The 18,120-nt window shown below is 35.0% G+C and overlaps 1 long non-coding RNA gene and 1 other non-coding gene across 3 annotated transcripts; both read right to left on the bottom strand.

The window, feature by feature from the left end:
* Positions 1-322: 322 nt before the first annotated feature.
* On the bottom strand, positions 323-404 carry Trnal-aag (transfer RNA leucine (anticodon AAG)). Its single transcript has one exon. It is a non-coding gene; the product is annotated as a tRNA-Leu (tRNA).
* A 1,567-nt stretch (positions 405-1,971) lies between these two features.
* Positions 1,972-18,037, bottom strand: LOC145937491 (uncharacterized). 2 transcript variants are annotated; one of them, XR_014425566.1, is made up of 3 exons: positions 17,808-18,037; positions 2,852-3,103; positions 1,972-2,499 (listed from the first exon to the last, which is right to left on the bottom strand). It is a non-coding gene; the product is annotated as an uncharacterized LOC145937491 (long non-coding RNA). The 2 variants fall into 2 exon arrangements; XR_014425567.1 differs by lacking the exon at positions 17,808-18,037 and adding an exon at positions 5,147-5,587.
* Between the last annotated feature and the right edge of the window lie 83 nt (positions 18,038-18,120).

Consider the following 18,120-nt stretch of genomic DNA (forward strand, 5'->3'; position numbering starts at 1 on the left):
ATTTTAGAATCTAAATTAATCAGCATTTCCACAGAATACGATTTCCTAGATTTTGTATATTATTCTTTTATTTATTTATATACTATTAATTGCAATATTTTTGACCTATGTAAAAAAATTAAAATGCAAATAAGTAGCCCACTCATTTACTGACAACTGATAATCTAGTAACACTTAATTATTGACAAGAAGGTAGCATATTTATATCGATAATAAACGATCATACATTAATAGTTCATAATGAACATTGTGTCGTGATTTCGAAGTAAAAATATTATCTCTCTGCGTAAAATATAGATTTACGAAATCTGTGCAAAAAAATTGGCAGCGGTGGGATTCGAACCCACGCCTCCGAAGAGACTGGTGCCTTAAACCAGCGCCTTAGACCGCTCGGCCACGCTACCAGTTATTGTTGAGTTACTTCGTAGTTCTATTTTTGTATATACGTCTATATTACAATTATTTTCTAATTAAAAATTCAATGTAAAAATAAGTCCATAATTCGTAAGCTGTTTTAAATATAAAATAAAATGGAATTATAAATTATAAGATATTTATCTTATTCCTCTAATTAAAAATTTTCCATTTTTATGAAATTATATAAGTTTTTTCAGACATTTTTTACATGTCAGAGAATATCTACCCTCGAGAATTCGCGAAAATATTGATGTCAAAAATAATTCTAAAGTTGACTTGTAAACAATCTATCGTTATCAGAAAAAAGAATCGGTTCTATTTCTCTCATCTGATTGGAAATGATGATTAGAAACATTAATTATAGGTCATATTATATCGGTCGCGTTATAATGTAACAAAGAGAAAATACCTTCAGTAAAGATCCTATTTTCAATAATATTTTAATTTACATGTTGATAACATTAATCTCTATATATTTCTTTATTTCTTCGAGTTATATTCTCGTTTTATAATAATGTAATATGCATAGCATACACACACATGTACACATATACAAAAAATATAAAATGACATAATTAAATGTTGATAAAGAACTCAGATAACTACTTTATTCAACTTCAACTATTGAATCTTTGCCTAAGATCCTAGAGTCGAATTCTTGTTTTCTCTTTTCTTAAAATTTAGTTTTTTAGAGTTATACTGGAGGTGTACTCTCATTTGTTTAAAAATTTTTAAAGGCATTCTCTAGCGAGGTTTACAAGACAACTTCTAGTTACACCACTGTTATCGTGGGCGTAGATACTGCGTGAATTAAACAAAGGCAGAATGACCGGGCGGGGCTTTCGATCGGCGCGCGTCACGCATGCGTTAGCGACGCGGCAAAATTTCGACCCGCGTCACGTCGTAACCCGACGAGCGGAGTGTGTGGAGCCGAGTGTTCATTACGCGTCTCTCCCGCTCGTCGTGTGACGAACGAGAGAAAGAGAGATCTAGTGCGTCCCTATTTTTTTTCTCGCCCAGTCGGCCATTTTGCTACGCCGGCTTAATATTCGCCGCTCATTTTCTCCGCTCGCACGTCTGTAACTCTATATCCGCGCGATGAGGCACAATTGTCGCTCCGCGCCTCTTTGTTCCTCTACGCGCAACTCTAATAATCGGCTCCGACCGCGCTCGACAGTCTCGTTCGTGGGTCGTGGGTTTTCTCGTTCTCGCGGATTAGTCATCGATCGGCACACGCGATCGGTGCATCGCGACGACAGGTGGCCCCGACAAATTGAAAATTAATCCAATTAGATTGCTGCGCGCTCGCTTCTATTTGTTTGGACAGGGTGCGAGCGGTCGCACGTAGGGTTTCTCTTATGAACAATGTACGCGATCGTACGATGGAACACCTTGCGCGTTGAATTTAATCACAGTTATGCAATTGTCTACTAACGTTTAGAATTAGATTGAATTAACACTCATACATGTCAAACTGGATTATCGAGGTCTATCAGTTAGGCTTGACTTTATATAAAAATATTCGATGTTAAATGTGTAGGACTCGTAGACCGTTCAAAGCCACAATTTTCTCTCGATATATGTATGCCTTCTAAATTATTGTTACATAGATTTCATAAACGGCAAAGTCGCATTTCTAGTTAAATTCGAACGCTATTCGTTTACCTTTGTATTTCGCAACGACGATGATTAACCGCAATGCGCTGATTAACCGCGACGCATCTGCGACGACAAAATCGAATGCTCGGGCGGAGCGGAACAAGACGGCGTCCTCGCGCCGAATTAATCATTTCAACAGCTGCTGTCGCATTAGCGGCAGCGGATAAGACAAATGAACGTCGTGGAGCTTGTTAAGACGTAATCCGAGAGATGTGTCTGCGCCGTTTCTCGCTTCCACCTTCGTCTCCGTCGCCGTCGTCGTCGCACATCCGCCGTCGTCTCATCCGGGATTAGACTATCCGCTCCTACACCAGGAGTAGTCATTTTATCCTCCTTTGTTTATCAACCACCAGGAAGATTTTTCCCACTTTTTGACAGTTGTCATATTTAGTCTCCACATAACGTTGTTGTCATGAATGCATCCTAAATGTAATTTTTATATTATTAAAATGATATGGTAATAAATTATATAATTTAATTTTTTACTATTATGAGTTAGCATTCTTTTAAAAATTAATAATTAGCAGCGTCAACATAACATAATTATTAAATAATAAAAAAATAGCTTAGAAAGAATGATTGTACTCTGTCCCAAGATATCTTTTAAGTCAAAATTTCTCTCATACAATTTTTAATATCACATAGATTACACGAGAAGAATTATAATGTTGCAACTTGCTTTTAACAGAGATAAAGGCGAATATTTTAATATTTTATTGTTAAGAAAGAAAGAGAGAAAAAGACAGGACGAGATGATAATATCGTAGAAACGTACAGATACAATCGCTCAGATTGTTCCGGTTAGGGTGGACGTTGAGGAACGTGACGTTTCGCATTTCGTGCGTAGCGTAGTCCTGATTCGTAGCGTTTCCGATGACAGATAGTGTCGATGCGGGTACCATCGAAAGACCGCGTGAATCACGATGTAATCTTCACCTGGCTCACATTGTCGGCAATCCGAAATACAATTGCGCTGTATATTCCTTTCACTTCCTCTTTTCATGGTTAACTTTGAAAATATTAATACCTTGAAAAAGAAAGAAATATCTCAGAATCTGCATATATTATTATATACATATACAGTCACATGCATTGTGCTATTTTAACACTATTTAAGTTTTGTTTTACTAGAACAACACAAGTGCGCATTACACCGTTTTTCGATTTTATATAAAAAAGAATGATATTTTTATATAAAGTTTGTTTAAACTTGATTAATATTTTTTGACAGAAATCAGCTGATTAAAGCGTTAATTTGCTAATTAAATTTTAAAATAAAAATATGTTTAAAAAAATTAAAATAATAATGTTATATACAGTTATAATACTTTAAACTCAAATAATATATTTTTTGACAGAAATCAGCTGATAACTGTCAAAAAATATTAATCGAGTTTGAAGTACCATAACATATTGTTTAAAACATATTATTATTTTAATTTTTATAACATATACTTATTTTAAAAATTAATTAACAAATTAACGCTTTAGTCAGCTGATTTCTGTCAAAAAATATTAATAAAGTGTTAATTTGCTAATTAAAATTTAAAATAATAATAGGTTATAAAAATTAAAATAGTAAATATGTAGTAAATAATATGTTATAATGCTTTATCTGCGATTAATATTTTTTGACAGAAATCAGCTGATAACTGTATCATTCTTTTTAACATAAAATTGACGAATCGCGCTTGTGTTATTTTAATCCCTTTCTAAAAAAGAAGTCGATTCTCGCAAGTATTGTTGCCTCTTTTTCGCGATATTAATTAGCTGCATCGATTTGCGTTGTGCGTTATATTTATTTTATAGCATCGAGACGTCATTGCGAGGGTTAGCAGTTTGACAGTTTGTCCAAAATAAAATTAAATAAAATAATAACATGTTTTAAATAATATGTTTTAATATTTTATATTCGATTAATATTTTTGACAGCTATCAGCTGATTTCTGTCAAAAAATATTAATCGCGGACAAATAAGTATATATTATAACATATTATATTATTTACAACATATTATTAAAATTAAAATAATATTTTGTAAGTAATATAATATGTTATAATACTTTATTCACGATGAATATTTTTTGACAGAAATCAGCTGATAACTGTCAAAAATTTTAATCAAGTTTAAAGTATAACATATTATTTAAAACATAATATATTATTTTATTTAATTTTATTTTGGATAAACTGTCAAACTGTTAACCCTCGCGATGATAGCTGCTCGATGCTATGAATATAACACAATCGCGAATCGAGGATCGAGGCAGCTAATCAACATCGTGGAAAAGCGACAAGAATGTCAATAACATGCCTTCTTTTTAGAAAGGGATTTTCTCATATACTTTATGTTTGCAATATGTTACTTTATGTTTTAAATTGAAATTATCAATATCAGTAAATTAAAATGTATCTTGCGAAAAATAATTGTCTGTGAAATAATAAAACCTCTCTAACTAATTATAGTTGTTTCAAAATTGAGATACTGATAGTATGTTAAATAAATGATGAATGAACTGTATAAAAACTATTAGCTCAACTGTATGACTATAAAATTGTTAACTTAACAGAAAATTAATATAGGTACGTATTATATGTATTTGTATTATTAAAATTGTGTATTAAAATTGTGTTCTATATGCATATGTGTACTTACGTAGATTTAAGAAAAGATTAACCGACACATTAAAGATTGATCTCAATTTTGAAACAACTATAATTAGTTAGAGAGGTTTTATTATTTCACAGACTGATTTTCTCATATACTTTATGTTTGCAATATGTTACTTTATGTTTTAAATTGAAATTATCAATATCAGTAAATTAAAATGTATCTTGCGAAAAATAATTGTCTGTGAAATAATAAAACCTCTCTAACTAATTATAGTTGTTTCAAAATTGAGATACTGATAGTATGTTAAATAAATGAACTGTATAAAAACTATTAGCTCAACTGTATGACTATAAAATTGTTAACTTAACAGAAAATTAATATAGGTACGTATTATATGTATTTGTATTATTAAAATTGTGTATTAAAATTGTGTTCTATATGCATATGTGTACTTACGCAGATTTAAGAAAAGATTAACCGACACATTAAAGATTGATAACTGTTTGCAAAAAAGTCGACTTCTTGAATTGATTTGTTGAAGTGCTACATTGCTCTGCCATAGGATGGCTTTAATTATCAGCGAGTGCATTATCAGCAAAGTGCGATTACGTGGAGCACTTTGTATATAGAAATCGACCTTTCAAATACGAGGGTAGTCAACGGCGTTCTTCGATTCTACTTCGCTTTTGTCGGGCCGAGTATTGCGCCTCTCCATTTTGTCATCCCCTAGCGGGGTTTCAATGTTGTAACCATGGAGACGTCGCGTTTCCGCAAGGGGAACGTGTAAAGGGTGTCGACCGTACGTACGCAAGTATGGAGAGACTGCCATTGTTAAAACTTACGCACGTATCGAGTATATGATGCCGTATTAATAAAACTGCAATATTATCTACATATTAACATTTGACATATATTAAATATATAATAGCAATACAAGTTTAAGATTGATATTAATATAATGAATAATATTAACATTAATATAATATAGTTTCTTTATCGTATACGATCATTCCAGTTGTTTCACAGAATTTGAAGAAAAAAAATTAGGTGTAATTTACAGTTTCTAGAAGTATATGTATATAAGAATTTTGTCATGTTTTATATAAAATTATACATAATCTGTTGTATAAAAATATATAAAATAAACTAACAATAAAATAATAATAAAATAATAATAATATAAAAAATTTTTATAGATATATAAAAATTTCGATCATAAATGTGTAAGATGAAATGGGATTGACGAGAAAATTCGCTCTCGAACTTGTCAATCATTCAACATCGTGACGTGTCCTCGGCGTTAAATGGCCAATGAGTTTCATAGGAGCCATTAAGGGGTCCTTGATTCGTAATGAGACTCTCAAGGAGAGCCTTATGATTATCCATCATTAGGACAATAGGGAATAATAGCAAGAGAGAGACAGAAACAGAGAGAGATACTCCGATATACGTTTTATCCGAAATACAGATTTTTAATTAATTGCAAATTCTATTAGACAAATTTTTAACTTCATTCAATCGACATATATTTAATATTAATTAATATATATATATATATATATAATCACATGTATTGCGTGTGTGTGCGCATGCATGTATATTTGTTAAAAATAACAATATTCTATATATCAGATTAAGTAGATTAAAATATTATATAATCGCGGATTATTTTTATGCATCATTATATATGCAGCGATTTCGTTCGCGCATATCGACAAAATGCACATGACGGCAAAAAATCATTATATTCCACGCGAAGGAACCGTTTGTTAGTTCTGGACCATGTCACGAACGCAATTAGTGAGTGATTCGTCAAGCACTGCGAAGTCCTTCACAGTAATAGCAAAGGACACTCCAGAGGCTGGAGTGTCCTTTCGGTAGCGACTGCATTTTGATTTGCGTCCCGGCGCACTTCCTTACAATGCAAGCTTGCTTTGGTGCAAGTAAACGAGTCAAACAGCCGATTTTTCGCCTACGTTACGTGCGTCTACTACGATTTCTTATCTCGTTTCGATCGAACAAACATTGAATGAGCATAGCATATTTCATCGATCGATTGCTGAAGAACATTGTGCGCGTTTCGATATACCGGATATAAAATATTTCTACATGATATGCCATAAAGGCGATGAGTTTTCAAAACGCAACGATATACCGGAGACCATAAAACTGTAATTTAATTCGAACCTTGCAATCTTGTAAATACATTAAAATTATGTGCGACTCGATTCATTCATGTTTGTCTGCAACTTGTTCTCTTCGCAAGAAACGAGTTCCTCTTTTCTACTATGTTTCTTAAGTATATTGGAAGTGTCTCTTTCGTTATTCGCCAGTTACACAATCTTCTCGAGCAAGATATTTATTTAAGTTTTTCTGTGTTACAGGTGGATATTCGCGATCGATCGAGTTTTCCAACGAATAAAACGATCTCGAGAGCTTTGCGCTACTTGGCCGTTTCGCGTTTCGAAATCTTGACGTTACAAGCATTAAGACGTATGTATTCCTTTCGTTGAACGATCCGATGGGAGACAGAAAGAGAGAAAAAAAGAAAAAGAGAGAAAGAAAGATCGCGATTGCTGTTTACACGCACGGGAAAATCGTATAGCGAAGGTGGTTTCAACAGGAACCCTGGTTGCAACCGGACTCCCATTAAAGCAACACCTATTGTAGTCAGAAACGAGCATTGTGTCGGCATTATTGTGTGCAGCGAAGATGCATTGTTATTCACCGCGCCATTCTCATGACGAGCACCGTTTTTGGCGCCTCGTAGCACGACACCTGGTAGGTGTAACGTTGCCACCATTTTCTATTATAAGGATAATTTGATACATATCGCGGTGGAAGATTCTTGCTATCCGGGACCCGCTCGGGTATCTGGAGCAGCTAAATATACCATGGCCTGCATTTTGAATATTTACAAGACTACGATATCTTATACTTGTAATCTTTTGATTTGCATTTGCAAAGATTGTGTGTGTCTAAAGAAGCAAATACTAATCAAATAAAACTATACCATTAAAGTTTAAGTATTAGTAAAATTAATTAATTAAAGCATGTATTTTTTATTAATTAAAATAAGCCAAATTATATCATATGTGTATCATATTAATATCGCGTTGAAATATCCAAATAATTAATCAGTATCCAGACACAACGTAATAACTTTTTCTATAGTTTCGTGACAAGTAACTTTCCTCGCGTACGATAATTAATTCTTTCGAGGGCGAAATGGTGTACAATTAATTAGCCGTATCGACGTTCGAACGTCGGACTTCTAGATAGCGCCGAAGGCGGAAGCCGCCGGGTGATATACCTTCGGGCAGCTTGGATTTTGCTCACGTAGAAACCCCGTAACGAAGTTACCAAAGCCTTCCACGAAGGACGGACCTTCGTATAACGTGTCTCAATTCCAAGAGCCTGTGTGCTCGAGAGCCCATAGAACCAAACTCAATATGGCGGAGTCAATTGGACGGCCCGTACTTTAGGGGTGTCCCTGTTTCTCTTACCTCTCTTTCTCCCACCGACATCCGGAACAGAGTCACCCCTTCGTCCTTCCTTCCCTTCCCGCCCCTCGTCACCCCTTGCCGCGTTACCCCGCGTCTTCTTTCTCCCCTTCTTGCGTACATAATGGGGACACAATCGACTTTGAAGCACAATCGATAGTTACGAGGTCCAGCCGGCGAAAACGCCACGGCTCACCTCTTCATCGACTTTGAATGGCACATACGCGATCGACCCCCGTGGCCGAGCAATCCCCGCCGTATATACGCGCGTTATCGCCTCTTTCTCTTGGAAAAGCATGGTGGAGACGCCATTTTATTTCTAATACAAAAGCCCCAGCATTCTAATATACGATAAAAAATTTTATTAAAAAAAAATAACTCGCGTGAATGTGTGATGCATCTCCTCGGCATGTTCGTTTATTTTAATTCTTGTATCAAATGTATTTCTTGTACTTAATCTGCGTAAATCGATGATTAAAATCAATTTGCTAATCTTTGATGTGCTTTGATTGTATATTTCATTGTTTTTTATGTATCGTTTTTTATGAATTGATTGGCCGATATAAAAGATATATTATTTTTTCTAATGCGAGAACAATGATTTCTTTCGTCGTGCAGATACATCTTCGAATTCTGACAGCTGAAATGTCAAACTAGATGCCAACTGATGTGTCAAGATTATTAGTCAATCAATTAAAATTTTTATCAAATAAAACAATCAGTATATATATTAAATGTATAATATATCCGAGAAAGAGAGAGCTTAATTAAAATAACCAATCGTGCGATCATTACATGTAAATTCAAGATTCTATCTCTAGCGAGATAGGGGTGACTTTTCTTCGCGGATCATTCGACGTTTGTCGCACATCGTGCGTCGATCGTGCGCACCAAGAGGCCGGCATATCCGGCGGCAGCGACGAGTTAAAAACGTCGATCGTCACGTCGCATCGCCATGACGACGCGGGGGTGGCCGGTGGCTGTTATACACAACGGTGCTCATTTGTTTGTCATTTCCTCACGGCAGGGCGACTCGCGGAAACAAAGGACGGGACACGGAGGCGCAGAACAAAAAGCAATCCGTTCGACAACCGTTCAACCCCCGAGAACTGCTGCTCGCGGGGGGGTTGTCGTCGGCGCCCAATGGGGGTAAGAGAGTGCCCCGTTGTTGTTGCTCGCTAGTTCCGGGAGGGAGAGGAAGAAAGTCGAGGGGGCGAGCGATAGGGACACGAGCGAGGGGGAGGAAAAGGGAGGCGAAATGCCGGGAATTACCTGTTCGGAAGAGAACATTTCGCGCCGTCATTTTTATTTCGTTTCCGCGGAAAACTCCCGTTAACGTGCGCGCGACTTGATCTCCGCTCCGCACCGAGAACGGAGGTGCCGATTCTCGAGAGAGATCGCTCGTTCCGTGTCTCTGCGAACGTAAACCGCAAACAAAAAGAGAGAAAGAAAGAGAGAGAGCGTCCGTTCTCCGAAGAGAGTGAATTAGAAATGTTTTATGTTGTAATTGTGCGTCGAGTTGCGCGATGGGTTTTTCGCACGTTGGCGGAGACGCGAGCAACACCAGCCCTGTGATTTTCAATTCTACGTGATGGAAAGTTATTGTACGATTTGAATAGTACAGAAAAAAATTAGAGATGAAACAACAGAATCAAGGATCAATGTATAAATCAAGTATAACAAATAATTGAGAATAAATTCTATTACATATTCGCAAAAAAATAAAAAACTTTTGACATTAATTTTAAAAATCAAATTTTATCGGCGGTAATACGCGCTGTCATATTATTATTTTGCATATTAAACTCTAATGTGTATGTTTTCTCAAATAGAAATATGAATGGATACGGTATAATATTAAGTTTGTACGCACCTCGCAGGTGGCACATGAAAGGACGCATATTCTACATTCATATACAAAATCGTATCGTAACGTCTGCCAGCAGCTGACGTCACAATTATCGCGACCTAAATAACTCTTACTATATAAATTCAGGCCCATCGCGCTGACATCAAACGTCAAGGCATTCACCGATATGTCAGCGCATCAAAGACGATCCATGGAGGATTTCAAAGAGACTCGCGCGATTTAATGGCAACGATCGCGCGGTCTATATATATATATATTTGTTGTACAGCGAGTCCCCTCCGAGAGAATCTTAACAGCGATACTATCTGTCGCGGGGGACTAGATATCCTCGAAAGAGGACGTCAATGACGGGCCTTCGAGTGTCCGGCATCTCGTTAGCGACGATGACTCTTCCACTCTTTACGAGAGCCCCGGGCTGCGAGAGCTTAACCACGTTATTCTCCTATACTACGTCGCACGGTAGCCAAGTGTCGATTACACGCATGGTGGATATAAATAAACCGGCGCGGAAATTAGTCTACGAAACGGGTTTTTTTTATTTTCCTCGCATGGTCCGCCAGCGTGACTCTCGAGATTGATGGTATTCAATTTAAATCTGAGGCGTCGTCGAGAAAGAGGTGAAGGTCCCTTCGCGTCGTCGCGCAAGTGTCGCGATTTAATGTCATCATTGAACGTCGCTTCCCGTTATTGCGGCTAATTGCGATGAATTACGTCCCGCGGCTGTCGTAATCGAAGAACTGTTTCTTCGTAATGGTTCTTAGGATTGCGATCGTTTCGCATGTGCAAGCGATGGAGAATCACACTCACATAACTACCATTTACTACTAAAATTCTTAAATGTTTAAACTGTGGACAGACGATAGGATTTAACTCGTTAATATATTAGATATAAAATAATTTTAGTAATTAATTTTTTCTCTTTAAATTTTTTAATGTAATCTTTAAAAAAAATTAAATTAATAATTCTATTTAATTTAATTACACACAGAACTATAGTATCTTCTTTTCGATTCATGAATTAACTTTTTTCTGAATTCATTATGTAAATAAGATATCGCTACTTCTCTTTGCATTTCTATATAAACTGTATTCAATATTAGATGCATGTATTCTGAAATATGATAAAAGCTATACGAGTATATATACATCATTCTTTTTACAAGTCAAGAAACGTCAAAGCAAGGTAAAAAGTTCGAGGACAGTTTATTAATTAGATCATGCAATTATTCATCGCGTAAATTTTGTCGTTCCTTATCGAATTATTTTCCAGAGACTTCTGAGCGTCTACAGCCAAATAAAGCAACACGTCAGAGTTATCATTAATTGAATTTTCTCTCTTTCTATCCACATTATCGTCAGAATTTTGATCTAAGAAACAAGTCCTGGGATAAAATTAGATAATCAAGACCGCGCGCTTTCTCTAGCATTCGGTAAAAGGGAACAACAACACAGGCATTTTTCGTATAACTATAAGCCTGCTCGTACTGTTTCTGCACGCAATTAAGAGGCGCGTTATCCACGGCTGAACGAGGTGTTACAACTCGTATAATACTCTTCTACGCTCCCCGAGTAAACGGGACGAGGGGCCCATTGACTTCGTTCATTGATTTTACGTCAATCTGCAGAGAGCACCCTTACGAGAGTCTCCGTGATGCGTTTACCATAAGCGATAAGGGCGGCGCGCGGAGAGAGGGTCGTCCGTTCGGCACACCCCATGAAAGGGAAATAGAATAGAAATGACCCCCCACGGGAGTCGCATTAGGGACACATGGCTAGGCGACAAAGCCCGATTCCCTTCCAGCCCTCCAGGATCTTAGGCATGTATACGGTTACATAACGTTACGTGCTCGCTACCCCTCGGATCGCTCAGGGGTTGGTACGAGGGTTGGAATGTACACTCTCTCTGTACCACCCTTCGGCGATGGAAACGCCATTTTGTAAGCGGAGGACGATTGGCGGATGGACATACTTTTCTTTTTTGAATTTTGTTCGCTTTTGAGAGATATTACATTATACTATAAGAAAAAAATATATTTAAAAAAACGCTTATCATTTCTGAAATAATATAAAGATACGCAATTTATGTATAAGTTGATTTTGCATTTGTTATGTTATATTTTTGATTATTCTTAAAACACATGGCTTCCTACTATAAAATTGATTTTTTATATCTATTAATAATGTTTCATTTGTCAAATGTAAATATATCTAGTAAATTGGGAATTTTGAGATTCTTGATTTAGCCTTATATTATGTAATTTATACCTAGTGTTTCATATAATTCTGAGAATGTTATTTTCTCGCGATATTGGTTGACATTTCAAGATCCTTTTTGTGTTTGATTTCCACATTATGTACATTGTCAATACATAATAAATCATTAAAAGCCGATTGCCGAATAATTAACTTGTTATCACACACGCTTCGATTCGTGTTTAATCCCTCCCTTCATATAATATAGAAGCACAAAGAGGATCTACAGCAGCGAAGTGGCGAAACGAGAGGATCAACCACGTCGCAAATGGATTCGACCAGACGTGTTCTCCGGTAAAACCGGAGGATCTGTAGATCCATATCGGGACATTCTATGGACACCTGTTGTGTTGTGTCATCACATGCAGTTCTCTAGCTTTACGTTATCGCGCAGTTGAGTGAGTTCTCGTGTAAAGCCGAGACATCGGGGGCGGCTGCGAGAGAGCGGTCCGGAAGACGGGGAGGAAAAGGGAAACTTGCGAGAGAAGAGACAAAGGTTAATTTGGTACGAGCTGTAATCCGTCTCATCCGTCGGATGGAGTTCCAGGACCTACAGACACGGTGACAGCGGTCCGGATTACTGCCTCGCACCGTCGAGGATTATATCGAGCGCGAAAAAAGATTAATCGGCGTTTCTATCCCGATCAAAATCCTGTGCGTACTTTTAATGAACCCGGGGAGGACACGTAAGCCAGTTGGTGGAGGGGAATTGGAGCACCCCGTAGTTGCGTAATTGAACGAATAATCATCTAGGCGCGACGATAAAGTCGCGATGGTGCTGTTTGTTAATTACTGTTCCTATCACGCTATCAATATCTTGTTTTGATTAAATTGAAATGCGGAGACTAATTTTTTCTTGTCAATCCCCCCGAAAGTTGAGAGTCACAGAGAGAATTTTCTCTTAGAATTTACCCTGAAAATCATGGTAATCGTGGAACAATATGGTATGGAAAGAATTTTTAAAAAATATGTTTGATTAATTTTACCATACTTTTAATAAAATTAATCAGAGAAATTCTCATAAAATTCTTTCCATACCATACTGTCCCATGATTATCATGCTCTTCAGGGTAAATTTTAAGAGAAAATTCTCTCTGTGATGACAATGAGAGAAAAAGGGAAAAAGATCGCGCTTTACACGTTAATTATATTGTATAAATGTTAATTATATGTAAATATTGTACATGTAATATTTTGATAAAATATTTGCAACATTTTATTAGCTTCTAATATTTTTCCAAAATATGATTGAAAGTGGAACGAGATGCACTAGGTTTTATGATATTTAGTCGTTCAGAATGACAATTTTATCAGACTCCGAAATTTTATTCATTAAATTCGTTGCGTTTCGCTAAGTACAAATTCGGAAAATGGCCACCTTCCGCAGGACCTTAATTAATGTACCGCCTCCCGAATCCCGCCCGAGCCGCGGAATCGAGACGTGCCTGGGATCGCGATGTTACCCCCATTGTTCGCCAACGTTGGCATTACGATACGGTTGTAACCACCGCGGGAAGTCGAGCCGGCACGGCGCGACGCGTCTCGTCGTTAATGTAATGGCGAAAATGGCGAAACGGCCCCGACATCACGTAGAGGTAATTCGGCACGCGTACGCTCGTCTATCAAATTGATTTTCACGCCCCGCGACCCCTTACGTTTATTTTGCCGCGTTTGCCGGACGACTATGTCGCAGCTGTTTTGCATGCGGATTTGGCAGAAATTATTTTGCAATTATCTTTGCGCAAAGTATCCCTTATCACAATATCTTTTGCTTAGAGGGAGATCGTAAAATTAGATTTAATTTAATTTAAATAATTGATTGTATGTGTATGTGTGTGTGTGAGAAAAAGATAATATCTTGTGGAGAATTGCTAAGTATGGCTGGAAATGTTAAGTGCTAAGAATAACATTGACCATGAAAGAAGGTCCTATGAAAACAAAACCTTTACAGACTAATCTGCCAGATCCATTTCCAGAAATTTTTACTAGATGGATTTTTTCTATTTTGTACGAATGAGAACAAGTTTATCCAGGTTTATTCAGGTAGGTTTCTTATTCATGCTTAGAATGCTCAAGAATGCTCAAATATCAAGATAAATTATATGACAATATTTTTAAAATCGTTGGAATGCGAGAGTTTCTGATTTCTAAAAATAAAATCGAGAAGGTTCTCTATTTCAATTATAAATATGTTTAATATCTGACTGCATATAATAATAATGATTAATTTTTATATAATGAAAAACGCGCGTGTGTATATGGAAACTGTAGCTGCAATAATTACTGTTATCATTATAATAAAATAATTAATTATGTCTATGTAAATTTTGCAGTCTATTTTGCAGTGATCAAACTATAATACTAAAATAAACATTGTCTACTTGACTTAGGCTCTGCGCACAATAGAGAAAATATTAGGAATAAATATTAAATATTAGGAATAGAAATTATTTTATTTTAAAATAATAAAATCGAAAAACTCTGATATACAAATACAAATTCGAGTATATAAAAAACTTTTACTAACTTATTAGTTCTTATTAGTCCTTTATACCCGAATTTGTATTTTTATATTAGAGTCTTTTCAATTTTATTATTTTTAAATAATTCTTATTCCTAATATAATAATATTTATTCTTATAATATTTTTTCTAATGTGCGCAGGGCCTAAGTCAAGTAGACAATGTTTTTTTAGTATTATAGTTTGATCACTGCAAAATAGACTGCAAAATTTACATAGACATAATGAATTATTTTATTATAATGATAACAGTAATTATTGCAGCTGCAGTTTCCATATACACACGTTTCCTTATGCCACTGAGAAAATTTTCTTTTAGAATTTACCCTGAAAATCATGGGACAATATGGTATGGAAAGAATTTTATGAGAATTCCTCTGATTAATATTTATCACAATAAAAATAATATCTATCACGATAAAATATAAAACATGTTTGATTAATTTTACTAAACTGTATAGTAAAATTAATCAAACATATTTTATATTTTAACGTGTAGATATTAATATTTTTATTGTGATAAATATTAATCAGGGAAATTCTCATAAATATCTTTCCATACCATATTGTCCCATGATTACCATGATTTTCAGGGTAAATTCTAAGAGAAAATTCTCTCTGTGTGTGCTAATTTTATTTTCAATCTTTCAAATAAACTAAGCATGAATACTCTGTCCCTATCTCTGGGCTTATAAAACTTACTTATTCGATACAAGTTTCGATCAATAACTTCAATGTATAGAAATAAAAAAATATTCTCAGCAAATGTCAAAAGATTTGTTTCAAAGGATAAAATATTGTATTATATACGTAATATATACGTTAAAGTAGACGTTTTTTTTTGGTACATTGGCGGCGAAATCGAATCGAAAAATGGGAGAATACAGACAGGACGTGACGAGACGCTTTTGAAATGCTCAAAAATAAAGACCAAAGAGCGCACGAGGTTGCAACCGTCGCTCCATTTCGTCGCCCCGGTTTCTGGAGCCCTAATTGACTCGCACCGGCACCCAATCGGGCCGCAAATTATAGGTCTCGAGGAAAAGAACGATTATCGGCTAAATAAGAGAGACTACAAACAAACAGAATAAGCGCGCTGACTATGGAGAAACGGCGGTAAAAAGTGCCGTTCCGGTAAGTCCAACGGAATGACCTATTCATTGACCGTATAAGAACGTGTTTTAATGTGTTGACGATATCTGTCATGTGTGTCCGGTTTACACGCGAGACAGCTTAAGTAGAAAATTGCTTGCCTTTCATTATAGTTAAATATTGAAGTAAGTATTCAAGATTATTCAAGGTGTAGGCACACTATATATACATACACAGAGAGAATTTTCTCTTACAATTAGAATTTACCCTGAAAATCATGGTAATCGTGGGATAATAGATAATACGGTATGGAAAGAATTTTATGAGAATTTCTCTGATCAATATTTATCACAACAAAAAATAATAATATCTATCACAATAAAATCTAAAATATGTGTGATTAATTTTACTAAACTATATATAGAATAATCAATCAAATATAAAATTAATCAAACATATTTTATATTTTATTGTGATAGATATTATTATTTTTATTGTGATAAATATTAATCAGAGAAATTCTCATAAAATTCTTTCCATACCATATTGTCCCATGATTACCCATGACTTTCAGGGTAAATTTTAAGAGAAAATTCTCTTAAATCTATGGTTTATATGTATATACATGTATATGTATATAGTGTGCCTGCACCTTGAATATATAATTTTAAATACTTACTTCAATACTTAACTATGATTTTTAAGATAAATTCTAAGAGAAAATTCTCTCTGTGTACTATCTCGCTTATCTATAATAATAATAATTAAACAAAAGATTTTTTTTAATTACACGATAATTTACTTTATATAAGTTCTGCAACTATATAATTATTATTATTATTATAATTATTAATTATTATAATATAATATATTATAATATATTATAATATAATTAATAATTATTATAATAATAATTATATTATTGCATAACTTATCATATAAAGTAGATTATCATGTAATGTAGTTAAAAAAAAATCTTTTGTTTAAATATTATTATTATAGATAAAGCGAGATAGTACACAGAGAGAATTTTCTCTTAGAATTTACTCTGAAAATCATGGTAATTGTAGGACAATCGTATGGTATAAAAAGAATTTGATGAGAATTTCTCTGATTAATATTTATCACAATAAAAAATAATCTCTATCACAATAAAATATAAAATGTTTGATTAATTTCACTAAACTATATAGTAAAATTTACTAAAAGTATGGTAAAATATTAATCAAACATATTTTATATTTTATTGTGATAAATATTAATAAGAGAAATTCTTATAAAATACTTCCCTTATCATATTATCGCACGATTACCAGGATTTTCAGGATAAATTCCAACAATAAGAGAAAATTCTCTCTGTGTACCATAAGAATATGACTGTTGACGCAGTCACATATGTTTTTGTGTCTGATTACCTGAACGTGCATACTTATTTCTTAAATATTTCAATTAAAACAATTTAAAAAGGTTTCAAAATTCTGATTCATGTCATATACTCGGATCGGATTACTATATATTTTTCAAATTTTTCTTACAAATATGTATGTGTAACAGAGTTTTCTTAATATTAAATTAAATAAATTAATAAATTTCTTTATTTGTGATTACCTTTTCTGCAATACATTTCTTTTTTGTATCTCTCTTACTCTCTCTTTTCTAAATGCCCAAATATACTTTATTCAAATATAAAAAATTCTGCAAAATGCAAACGCGCAAGCGAATAGAGGAAATCTAATACTTAATCAAAAACACACATATATGTGAGATCGACTTGAAACTAGCTGCAGCCTAGTTGAAGACTAGCTGCATCGCAAAGAATGCAATTACCTCTCCAATAGACAAGCATACCTATTAATGCACAGATATGTATGTACTCACACTATCAGCAGCAGGACATCAGACGCCAATTTGCATGCACGTACGATATTTATGCAATCTCGAAGACGACTCTCGCCACTCACCGCAGCTGTTCGAACGGAGCTTCCCCTGATGCCGGCACGACGATATCTCGGCGTAGCATTAAACGTACTAGATATACAGACGGCTACGTTTAAGTAGATCGAAATCTTATCGTTGGCCACAATCGGGAACGACGCTCAACTCAAGTGGATCGTTTAATTTATCGAGCGCGACGAGACGATAATAACGGCTAACGGCTGCCATGCTGTGAAAACCATAAACATAGACCATA

This window comes from Prenolepis imparis, unplaced genomic scaffold (genome assembly GCF_030444845.1).
Source record: "Prenolepis imparis isolate NDT839.2.m4 unplaced genomic scaffold, iyPreImpa1.0 SCAF_6, whole genome shotgun sequence".
NCBI lineage: Eukaryota > Metazoa > Arthropoda > Insecta > Hymenoptera > Formicidae > Prenolepis > Prenolepis imparis.